This window comes from Pipra filicauda, unplaced genomic scaffold (genome assembly GCF_003945595.2).
Source record: "Pipra filicauda isolate LSUMZ 115617 unplaced genomic scaffold, ASM394559v2 scaffold1_size10287979_pilon, whole genome shotgun sequence".
NCBI lineage: Eukaryota > Metazoa > Chordata > Aves > Passeriformes > Pipridae > Pipra > Pipra filicauda.
The window spans coordinates 5,022,820-5,034,015 of NW_024104310.1; the positions used below are offsets into that span (position 1 = coordinate 5,022,820).

The 11,196-nt window shown below is 39.6% G+C and overlaps 1 protein-coding gene across 1 annotated transcript in view; it reads right to left on the reverse strand.

Moving 5' to 3' along the window:
- LOC113986036 (amyloid beta precursor protein binding family B member 1 interacting protein) overlaps positions 1-3,480 on the reverse strand; it is a 66,162-nt gene extending 62,682 nt beyond the window's left edge. The window contains exon 1 of the mRNA XM_027717408.2: positions 3,287-3,480. The gene's annotated coding sequence lies outside the window, so the exon portion shown is untranslated. The remainder of the gene's footprint in view (positions 1-3,286) is intronic.
- Positions 3,481-11,196: the final 7,716 nt, after the last annotated feature.

The window sequence follows — 11,196 nt, forward strand, 5'->3', positions numbered from 1 at the left end:
CATCTTCTACACTGGCAGCTATATTGTTAATAACTCGGGTAGCCATGGATCAATAGGTTGGACAATAAGGAAAGCTGCCTAAAATGCCTGTTTTTCTGAGAGCCATTTTACTGTATCATGGATCACTCCTAATTGTGAAAAGACATACTGTGGGGTTTCTATGACATCTGCATCTGACCTGGTCATCCCAGGCTCTTTTCAGACAATGAAGGGAAAGAAAGGCAATTTTATAGAGCATGGTAGCTGTCTAAAACCAGGCTGCTGAACCAAGGTTTAGCAGTATCTATCTCTCTCTAAAAGAGACTGTAAAGGTGACTCAGAACCTCAGGTGACTAAAATGCCAATGTCTAAAGGTGGATGAGGAGAGCCTATAAAGCCCAAGAAGTGCTTTGGATGGTCTACATGGATGCAAGTTATCACTGTCACTACAGACCTCCCAAAGGGAACAAACTAAAGCTTCCATATTGCTGCAGGCAAATAAGAGGTCTTATTTTCACTTTCACCCCAGATCAGCACCTGACCACATGAAGTCATCATTACAACAGGTTAGATGGGCTTACAACAAAACAAGTCAAGACACATTGCAACCAAAGATGAAAAAATGGTCTGTGGGAAAGAAAAATACATGTAGTTTGCAGCAAAAGCAGGAAAGGATAAGGGCGTTGATATCTGAATGATATGTAGGAAATCCAAATTCAGCTACATTCCTGTAAAACAACCTCTGAAACCGAAACATGCTTTTAAGAAAATCCACGTTCCCAAATCATCTTCTCAATGGTCAGACATTCATGAATCTGCAAAAAAGACAAGTCCTCTCTTGAACAAGGCAACCCCTTCTCTCAGCTGTGGCAATACTCCGGGCTGGTAGTTTTCTCAGACATTTTACAGGGCCAAAAACATGCAATAGCTCATCCCTCCATCCACAGGTTGCCCAAGTCCTTCCTCTCCCTTCACGACTCATGGCAAGCATGACAAGGAAAGCTTTCTGCCTCTTTTTCCTCTTATTGCTGTAAGACATTTCTTCTAACAGGAAAGGAGCAACACAGCAAAAGCAAAATCTTAATGGGTTGGGTAAATTTTTTTACTACCTAAGAAATTTTGGGCCACAGTACTGAGTTAAACTGTTCCAACATCCATATGAGCCCTTCTGCTCATACTGTTGCCCCTTCTGTGCAAACTGTTACCCTATCAAATATGTTATTCTCTTTACAAATTACAAAAAAGATCAAATTTTGAGCCTGATTTACAGGCTGAGTTATGGCATGTGATCTAGTAGACACTGGCCAAGTATAGTGACTTTTGATCTGTAAAAATCAAACTTAGCTGTAATAAATACATTTGATAACAACATAAACCAGCACTTCAAAGGCATTATACCCTGCTTGAAGATACTGCACATCTGATAATCATGAATTCCAGCATGAACAATTAAAACACAATTCACTCAATAATTACTTTGAACCTTCAGTCATTTTCCCTCCAAACACCAGAGCAGTCTGTAGTAACCACAGGAGGTATTTGAATAAAAAAAGAGAAGATGCAGAGAATGTTTAAAAGTATCCTTCCAGAGACAATACATTTTTCCAGTTATGTGTGTTCTCAGATTGATCAGAATTTTCTGGGGATATAAAACAAGGATCACTCAGTTATCTGTAATGCTCCATTGATTCAACCTCCCAAAGACATTTGTAAGCCACATTTCAAAACAAATTATCTCCATTTTTAATCAATGCTTCCACAAAGCATTAAGTGCAATTAAATGCAAGTTTCCTTAGAAAGCTCACAGGGGAAAACAGAACTGAAGAAGTTCAGCAAAAAGTTAAATATTCTGGTTTAGACATAAAATTTTAAACTAAATTCACATTTTTTGCAAAGTTACCAGAAAAAAAAAATTGTAAAGTTAGTGAAGTTAGTGAAAAGAAATGATTAGTAATCTACACAGGTGGAACATAGTCCTTTGGAGCACTGGGGCTTACCTATTTGATGTATTAAATCAAGCCCTGACTACATTTACACCACTGTTGAGCAGCAGCAGCAGGGTAACTAACTGACAGTAACATCAATAGAGTCATATGTGACATGAGTATTTTCTGGATGCAGGTTTGGAAGAGATGACAAACCATGCATGCCATGTAATTCATAAAAAGAACTAGAACCAAAGAGGAAAAATGACTGCCAAAATTCTGAGAACAGAAGTTCTGAGGGGCAGAGTTGAGCTGGAGCCAAACAAACCAGAGTAATCAGAGTAATGTGGGGCAGGAAGTGACTTCAAAAAGTTAAGCTGCTAGTTTGGCGGAACCCTGCCTATTTTCTTTGTAGGCTGTATTCCTGCATGAAATTTTTAATGACAGTTCAGATAGGTTGGATCATATGCTTCCTAAAAGACACTACTGCATACATCTTCCCAGTGTGACAATGAATGGATTTAATAACTTCTCTTTTGGTGCACAAAGGATTGAAAAACCACCCCCAGCTTGTGGAGACTGCATTTCAGTTACTTCTCTGTGGTGTTCAGCTGAGGGTATTATGCGGGATGGACCTTCTCAAACTCAGACGACATTTCTAGTTCTTCCCTAAACCACGTGGCTAAATATACCGCCAGCAGAGATGTAAACTGTGTTCTTGGGAAATCTGTACTGGCTGTTTTGCCATAACACCAGTCTTACATGCTTAGTTTGAGAGGTTATCACATTCTCGTGATGTATTTTCTGGTCGTTTGGTCTACAGTTTTCTCTCGCCTGCCTTCACTTTCCTAACGCTGCCACCTGAAACAGGGCACTGTGCGTCCCTCGGGATCCCACCAGCCTCATGAGGCTGCAGGGAAGCTTTGGCAAACCTGCCATGCGAATGATCAACCTCCCAGACGCTCTCCCAGGGTCTGGGCAAAGGGAAGGTCTGACTGGGATTAACCCTACCCAGGAGAACAACCAACACCGGGACCCAGCACCGCGGCACGAAATCCGACGACCCCGTTTCAGGCCACCGAGGCCACGCTGTGCCGTCGGAAGGTCCCTGTCCCGAGCGGCGAGGCCGGTGTGTTCCCTCTGCGGACCGACGCCCTCCGGGGGCACCACAAGCCGTGCCCAGAGCGGGGTTTGCCGCACCTCCCCACCCCGAGCACCGGTGCCTGCGGGCCGGACATCTCCCCACGGCGAGCAGGACACCGCACACCCCCGCTCCGCCGCAGCCCGGCGCCTCTCCCTTCCCGCGGCGGCCGCCGCGCCGGGTCCCGGGCTGGCGCCGGGAGCCCTCGGGGGTCCAGCCGGTCCCTCCCTGCCCAGTTTACCTTCGCGGGCGGGCGGCAGGGGCCGGCGGCTCCCGAGGCGCTGTGAGGGGGCGCGGGGGCAGCGGGGCGGCTGGACGGCACCTCAGCACAGCGGGAGCTCCCCCGCCCTCAGCCTGCCGGGAAATGGGGCCGCCCCGCGGGCTCCCTCAGCCCTGGGGCGGGAGCCGCCCCGCTGCCCCAGCGCCGCCCTCCGCCCTCGGCCCGGGACAGGCGGTGGTTGGTGGCCGTGTACCCACCGGGGAAACCCGGCCGGCCTGTGCATCCCAGCGTAAACCAGCCCAGCCCTGCAGCCTCCCCCGGGCCGGGCGCTGTCGGCTGGGCATCGCTGTCATGTGCCCTCTGGTTTTCAGACAGAAATGTGTTTCTTTCCCCGCTCTCTTTAGTGACTCTACGTCTTCTCTAAACGATGCTGCCGGCAAGGCAGCAAATTGCTTTCATAGCATTTTTATGTAATTTCATACTTTGGAAAGGACTGGTTTGAAGTGTGCTTAGATTTTATTCACTGAGTAGAAATGATTCCATAAAATTCCATAAAAAGATGGGGAAGAAAAAAGAAATCAGAGGTTTCCATCTGATGTTAAATAGGCAGGTGTCAAAATTCAGTGTAGCCTTGGAAGGGTTCATATCACCAAGCTAAAAAGATGAGATTTTAAGTGTTGCCGGCTACATACAAATAGACCCCTCTCTTGATTTAAAATCCTATTTTCAATGTCAATAACTTAGCCAAAACAATGCTTTTAGCAGATTTTTTTCTTATGTATCTAATGCACTGACAGTAAAGTGAAGTGAAAAAAGGTGAAGATGTCACCATCTTCAGCTTCTGTTACTTCAGTTCAGAGAAGTCATCAGGTAGTTTGGCTTTGTCTTGTGTTTATGGGGAATTTGTATTAAAATTCCAGATTTCCTTCCAAATCAGCCAAGAAATCCCATGTTTTGTTCCTCCAACACTGCCAGAGATAAAATAATTATAACAGAAGGATGGTAGCATTTTAAATTACCACCATGTTTTTCACAGCAAATATGTTTCAATGCTTTAAGGGGTAATTGCTTTGAAAAATTCCAGCTGAGACAGCTCAGCCAGATTTAAGAATGCATTTAGGGAATAGTACATTGTTCTGCCCATGTTATTTAAAGAAAACCCAAATCATTTCATTGAGAAGCTGGCTTAAATTTACCGGAGACTTTGCTGAGGTCAGAGCTGTGTCTTTGGTCAGGCATGTGAAAACACATCTAAATTTGGCAAACAGCATTTGAAAAATCATGCACATAGTTAACAAACAGTTATTAATTCAGTGACTTGGGAGTCTGACATTCCATGATACCGCATATTCTCTTTGCTGAGTTTCTTTGCAGTTGCTCCCTTTGACTTTTGGTATCATCATGGTGCCAAGGGAAGATGTAATTTCAAAAGATTGATTGATAATTAATCTTTTTTTAATTATCCTAAAGTCAATTTTTAAATCAGTACCTTGCACTGACCACTGTGCATGTATTAAAAAAATAATATTTGATGGTGCATTTTGTTGTCAAAAAGTATATTTTCATTTCTATATGTGACCTACCAGTAACATGGGCACACCCTGATTACAGTGGTTTCACACTTATTTTGCTATTGTTAAATACATGACCAAGGTATTTGTTATGATAATGTAGAAAACATCTATTCTGCTTGTATGAAGGGGCTTTTGTTTTCTCTGTCTCTAGACTTTTTCTGGTCCTCTCCAAGTATCCTGAAAAAGGCTGAGAAAGTTGAATGGCAGTATTTTTCAGCTCTCATTATACCTGGCTGTAACAGAAAGGTGTCATTGTCTCTAAGGGGAACATTGCAGATGAGAACAGCACACCTCTAGAAAGCAAAGAGAAAAATAAGAGAAATCCCAGAAAATCTTGAGTGCTATCTGAGAAGCTTTTGGGCTGCATTCAGGAGCACAAGGATTGTGATCCTGTGGGATGGGTGGAGGCCATCGTGTGTTCATAAGGAAGAAATGTGGTGAGGGAAATGCTATGGCAGACATGAACTTGATTAACAGTGTGTCCTAATGTTACAGAATGGCAAAGCTTGCGGGAAGAGGAGGTGGAAATAAGTAAAGCTTCCCAAATTGTTTTATCTTCTCTCAGATAAAATGAATATGCAGCAGAATTCCAGCCCTCCATTCTGCTTGGTCTTCTCTGAAAGCTTTTCATTTTCTAGTGGAAAGAGGAGACATGCACCCCACCCAAGTTTCACAACAGTTGTATGACTCAAGATCTAACACATGCAATCAGAAATGGTTCTTTTCCTTTTATCCTGGCTGAGTAGATCACTGTGCAGATATGCTGTCACTATACACCCTCAGCTAGGGAAGGAGGGGGAAGAGCTTTATTAACCTCCACAGTCCTTTTGGATTGCATATACTAATAATGTAAGTTTCTATAAAGCAGCAGATAATTTAAGAGTTAAAGCAGAACATCTGTTTTTGAAAGGAAACAGATAGATATATTTCTAGTGTCAGGAAACCAGCCATTCATTGGAAAAAAAATTATTTTTTTTTTTAACCATGAGTGTGTTCCCTTAAATTTTATTGAAATCACTTTGTATACTGATAATGTCATGACTTTATAGAGATTGACCTTAATTTTCTCTACAGGGTAAATGAGACACTACACTGACTAAGATCTTACCTGCCCAGGGTAATGCAAGATCAACCCATAACCCTCAGTGTTATGAATGGAAAGGCTGCAGATATGTAAGATATTTCTAAGCCATTGTGCCACTGGCCAACATTGAAAAAAAAAAAAGAAAAATAAATATCAATCAGTGTATTAATTACACCTTTTGTCATAACAAAACACATAGAACAGAATTGAGTTGTTTTTTGTTTATTCAAACAAAGTAATGTTCAGATGGAAGAATGAAGGTTTTGATCATAGAGGATAAAGGTATATATACAAGCTACAAAATAGGATAAAAAAGTATCAGTTTAAGGCAAGTGATATCTGAAGGCTGGAATATCCTCTTTTCAAGTAGTACTCTGCAGATACTGAAAATCTTTGGTACAGTGCCCAGACGATCCTCTTGGGTACACCAGATAATTTCTTTCACCAAGACACTGTTTTTTCCAGAAAGCTTAAAGAGGTTGCAATTAGTGTAAAGTTAATCACATCACCACATCAGACTGTAATGTCAGGGCATTCTGGAAAAATGTTTGGCATCTTCTTAGATGATAAGGCCAAAAGCAAATGTATAGCGATAAGCAGGTAGCAACTATAGGTTTTACATTCTTCCAATAAGAACTAATTCTCTTTAAGGGTGGTTTGGGGTTTTTTTAAATCCATTTGTGGTTGTGCAATACTACTGAAGACCTGCAAACTATAAAACTTCCTATGAGAAAGATGGAAAGCTCTCATTTGAGAGTTTATATGGAAGAAATTACCAATAACAGCTTTTGAAAAATCACAGTAAACCAAATTGAAGTACAACTGCATTGAATACAAAAGCTAGTTAACAAGTACATCACATAAAATTCTTTAAAACTAGAGCAAATGAATAAGCTAAAACTCAGTGTGCTAAAGAGCATTCTGCCCATCTGTCCTTCCATCCTTTTGAAGGCATCTTTAAGCAACTCAGAACCGAGAATAGAATTATTTCTCCATAACTTATATGCACGGGTTCTTACAGTGAAAACCATAAGCAAAACAAAACTTCAACCTGGATGAAAAGCTGAAGATGTTTTAATCCAAAAATGTTAGCAGTGAAGCTAGCAAATTCACACTTTTAACTGCAGAAAATCAGAAGTACTTCCAAAAAGTCTATGATCAAAACTTAGTTACTAAAATTCTGTCCACTATGATTGTTTTGAAATGGATTTCCACTTTTTTTTAGTCTGTGTATGGTAGGGCCTCAGGTCAGTCAATGGCTTCCATTTCTACATACAGAATATATTCAGGCAACAATTTAGATGTCCAGGCTTTACACTGTTAAAATTTCAAAGGTCTTGATTAAAAAGTCAGAGTTGCCTGAGGGAGACTTTTTCATTGGGTTCAATGAGTTTTAGATCATAGCCTAAGTTTTCCAGCTGTCATATATAAATATCCGTACATGTGTACATCCATATTTTTTTCTAACTGTATGTAGAGGATATATATCCTTTTCTGTTTCTTGCAAACATCTGTTCAAGTCAGCCCACTTCTTCACCCTGAGAGCTGAGAATCTAACACAAATTGCAGCTGAGGTAGGAAAAGCCTGACTAATGCCTCTTGTTTACTAGCTTTATTAATCTTATGATAAAATGAAACTGTCTGCACCCTTAAAAGGAAACCTGTAAATGTCATGAAATGGAATATTGAAATCTCGCATAGCTTATTCAAAATGCTACTTGTTATTAACTAGAAAATTGTAACCCGAAGGCCTTCGTTTGAAAATGTCAGCATTTATTATTAACATAATTTCTTTAGCTTTACAAGATAGGCTTTTAGGTATTGCTCAGAGCAATGTATGCAAAAGTTAGCTTAGTGAGAGCTATCATTTTAACTGGACATTTGATTTTATTAATGCTGTGTGATAGATTTCACATGCATGACAAACTAAGCATGATATAAGTAAGGTTTTGAAGCTTCTTACTGAAGTGAATATAAAAGGTATTCAAAGACAAAAGAAGATGGAATTATCTGGCTTTATTAAAAGCAACAAATTTATGGTGTATTTTACTAACTTAAGGCTGCTCAGCCTTTTCCTTACTCACTTTTTTCCTCTGTGAGTTATTTCCCTATGCACTTTTCTTTCCTGATGGCTGAAATGTTGTAATTATGATTTACACAGGTAGAATGTTCATTTGAAGTTTCTTCCATCCAAAGGTCAACCTGTGTTAACTTGTGTGAGAACAAGAACTGAAATTGGTCCTCTGGTCATTCCAGTTTGAACTTTCTCCTTTACTTGCTACATGTTAACTGCTTCATTACATTCGCATGAATATAAAATTTACCCTAATACCTAGAGGTTCAAGGAAAGCTTAAGGGAAACACTTAATGGTCTTATTTTGATTATACAATGGTAGTTGCAAACAGCTTTGTCATTTTATTTTGAGTTTTTTTTCTGTTATTTGTGGTTAAAAATAAACCTGTACCACCCCCCACCCACTTCTCAGCCATTCATTATTTTCACAGTGATTACAGAAAGCTCTAAGGAGATAATTGTCGGTACTTTTTTGCTTGTCAGAAAGTATTAGCAAAATTTGAGTACGTATTTACTCTTCTTTCTGTCTCAGCGGGTAATGTTCAAGTACAAATGCCAGATTACATCTTTTTGCACATGCATTTGATTTTCTGTAGCTGAATGTCAATATTAGGCTGCAAACTTTTCTGCTGTTTATAATAAATGTGTCTGTCACTTAGAGCATGTGTGTAGTGTATAGCATTTGGCCAGACATAATGGGCAATACAGGGTGAGGAACAACATGGGGAAAGCAGAACTATAAACTACCTGTATTATCTTTTCTAATGTGAAGAAGAGTAAAGTAGAGGTTTTGCATAATCACTTGTTTCCCATCAGCATAAACACTGTCTGCAAGGAAATGGTGGAAACCTTCAGAAATAGTCATCAGGCCTATTTTTTTTCTACAGTAGAAGTTCCTGATAGTTCCTGCAAAATAGGTTTCAGGTGTGTGGCCCTTACAGCTCATAAGGGGCCAAAGTAGAAAGCAGTACTTGCTTCAAGACCTTCAACTAAATATGGAAGCAGCTGAGGGAAACTATCTTAGAGTTTCATCTTCTAGCCCCACCTCAAAGGGAGATGTGTATGAGATTAACTCATGCATATGGAATTCACAGCTGGAATTGGGATACACAGTCAATCCTTTCTGGTAGATCCCAGTGAGCCAGATCAAGTGATGTCGTAGCAGTGCAAGTTGAGTCTACAGAATAAGTACATGTAATGCAAAACTCTGAGACTAAGAGCTTTGTTATGCCACAACAGCTTTGACCTGTCTTGGCCAACTCAGAACATTATGTTAAATTTGTGTGAGATACAGGACAGTCTTTAAACAAATAAATATTCATTAGTTTCTACCCTTCAACAATCTTATATGGTGAATGCTGAGAGAAAAGCTACTTGCTAGAGCTTAATACTCTGCAGTTGTGGTCTCAGCTCATGATCCATGATTTACACGACTGCTGATAAATAATTATAAGATTGCCAGGGAACTTTTTTATTTCCATATTGTCCATAAAAATTTGCCTACATAAAACTGTAGATTATCTGAAGGGTAGTATTTACCCTGCCCAGGTAACATACAGTTGAGTTCTGAATATTACTTTTAAGAATTTGGAGACCTTGACCTTTCTATCTTCTCTTCTTTTACAGCTTTCCATGGCCTATAGTTGGTGTTGGTCTGCAACCACATGTCTGTGAGTAAAACAAGAGTCAAGGTGAGACTTATCTCCCATTGTACCAAGAAATTACATCAACCCACCTGTGGCCAGATGTGTCACTTTTACTTGAGTAGCATCTCACACGATTCACAAGAGCATAAGACAATGATTTACTGAGACAGATCTAGTAGTCTGTGTTTTCCAGATAGAGTTGACAATATAGTTTTTCCATAAAATACAAGTTGAATATGAGCTCTATTTGTATTTAACAGAATCAATAATGTGTAAAAGAGGAACTTGACAATAATAACATTGTACTTCCTTTGGTAACTTTTTTTTTAATTTTAGGAGGAGGAAGTGAATTCTCACTTCCCCTTCCATTGAATAAGTTATGTTTCTTATTCAACGTTGCACAGTTGCAATATACGGTTGGTATTATTTTTAGAATATAGTTATAAGTAATATATTAAATACTGTCATATTTCCCTCATATGAGTGTCCGTTTGTCAACAAAAAATTGAACTCTTGCATAATAGTACAGCCATCTGCTGACCACAATAGAGCTTTGTATGAGAATAAGGAAAAGCAAGCTTTGACCCAGCAAGAGAAGTTAAAATCATTCAACAGCTTAAGTATTCCAGATAGAATCATATACTTTACTAGTCTTTCATGTTCCTGAGGATGAGGATTCCTATGTACTAGCTATGTCTGTGGCAATTTTAAGTTTCTTGCAGGTCGCATTAAGGCAGGATGTGGCTTTGGGGTAAAATTTTTGCAGAAACTATTTCAAATAATGTAGCTTGCTTTTGAGAAAACTTTTTCTTCTGCCCTAAAAATACAATAAACATGAAAGATCTTTGGCTGATAATGTTCCTCTTTAGTAAGAAGATTATTTTCTCACATAGATTTAACAAATAACTTCAAGCTTTTAATCAGTTTTGTCCAGGACTTCCTTGAAAAGGGGGAGTTTATTGCTGTATTTCAGCAAAGCAGCTGAGGAAGTGCTTGTCCCATACCCATGTTCAGTCCACCATGTTTGGTGTTTATATTCTGTGCTTCTTATTCATGTTGAGGTTTCTGTTTCTACTCCTGTTTACTTCAGTAACACTATTCTCATCTCTTGTATTATCTCTGGACATAATTCAAATTGTTTGTGTACTCTTCATATTTTACTCTTCAGTATTATTTTTGCTCATTTTCAAATGAAAATCCTTTGCAGCAGCATTTAAGTTTATCCCCAGGTGACAGAGACCTTTCTAAGTACTGGTAGCTGTTGTAGAGTAGCAAGTATGTGTAGTACATTGTCCCTGAATTTAAAAAAACCTTTTGCAGAGGCTTTTTAGAAGTTTCAGATGTGAAGAATAAAATGTGAAGGCTCTTGTAAATTTTAATAAATGGGCAAAGAAGACATGAGAGCTTATGAGTCTATAATGAAAGTGAAGCAGTGTGGAATGTGGAGAGTCCATGGAGGGACTTGAAAAAGATCAGTAGCTTGTGTTTGATATAAGTGGGAAGCCAGTGCCAGCTAAGGAATGCAGAGGCTGATACAATAAAAGCATTGGGCC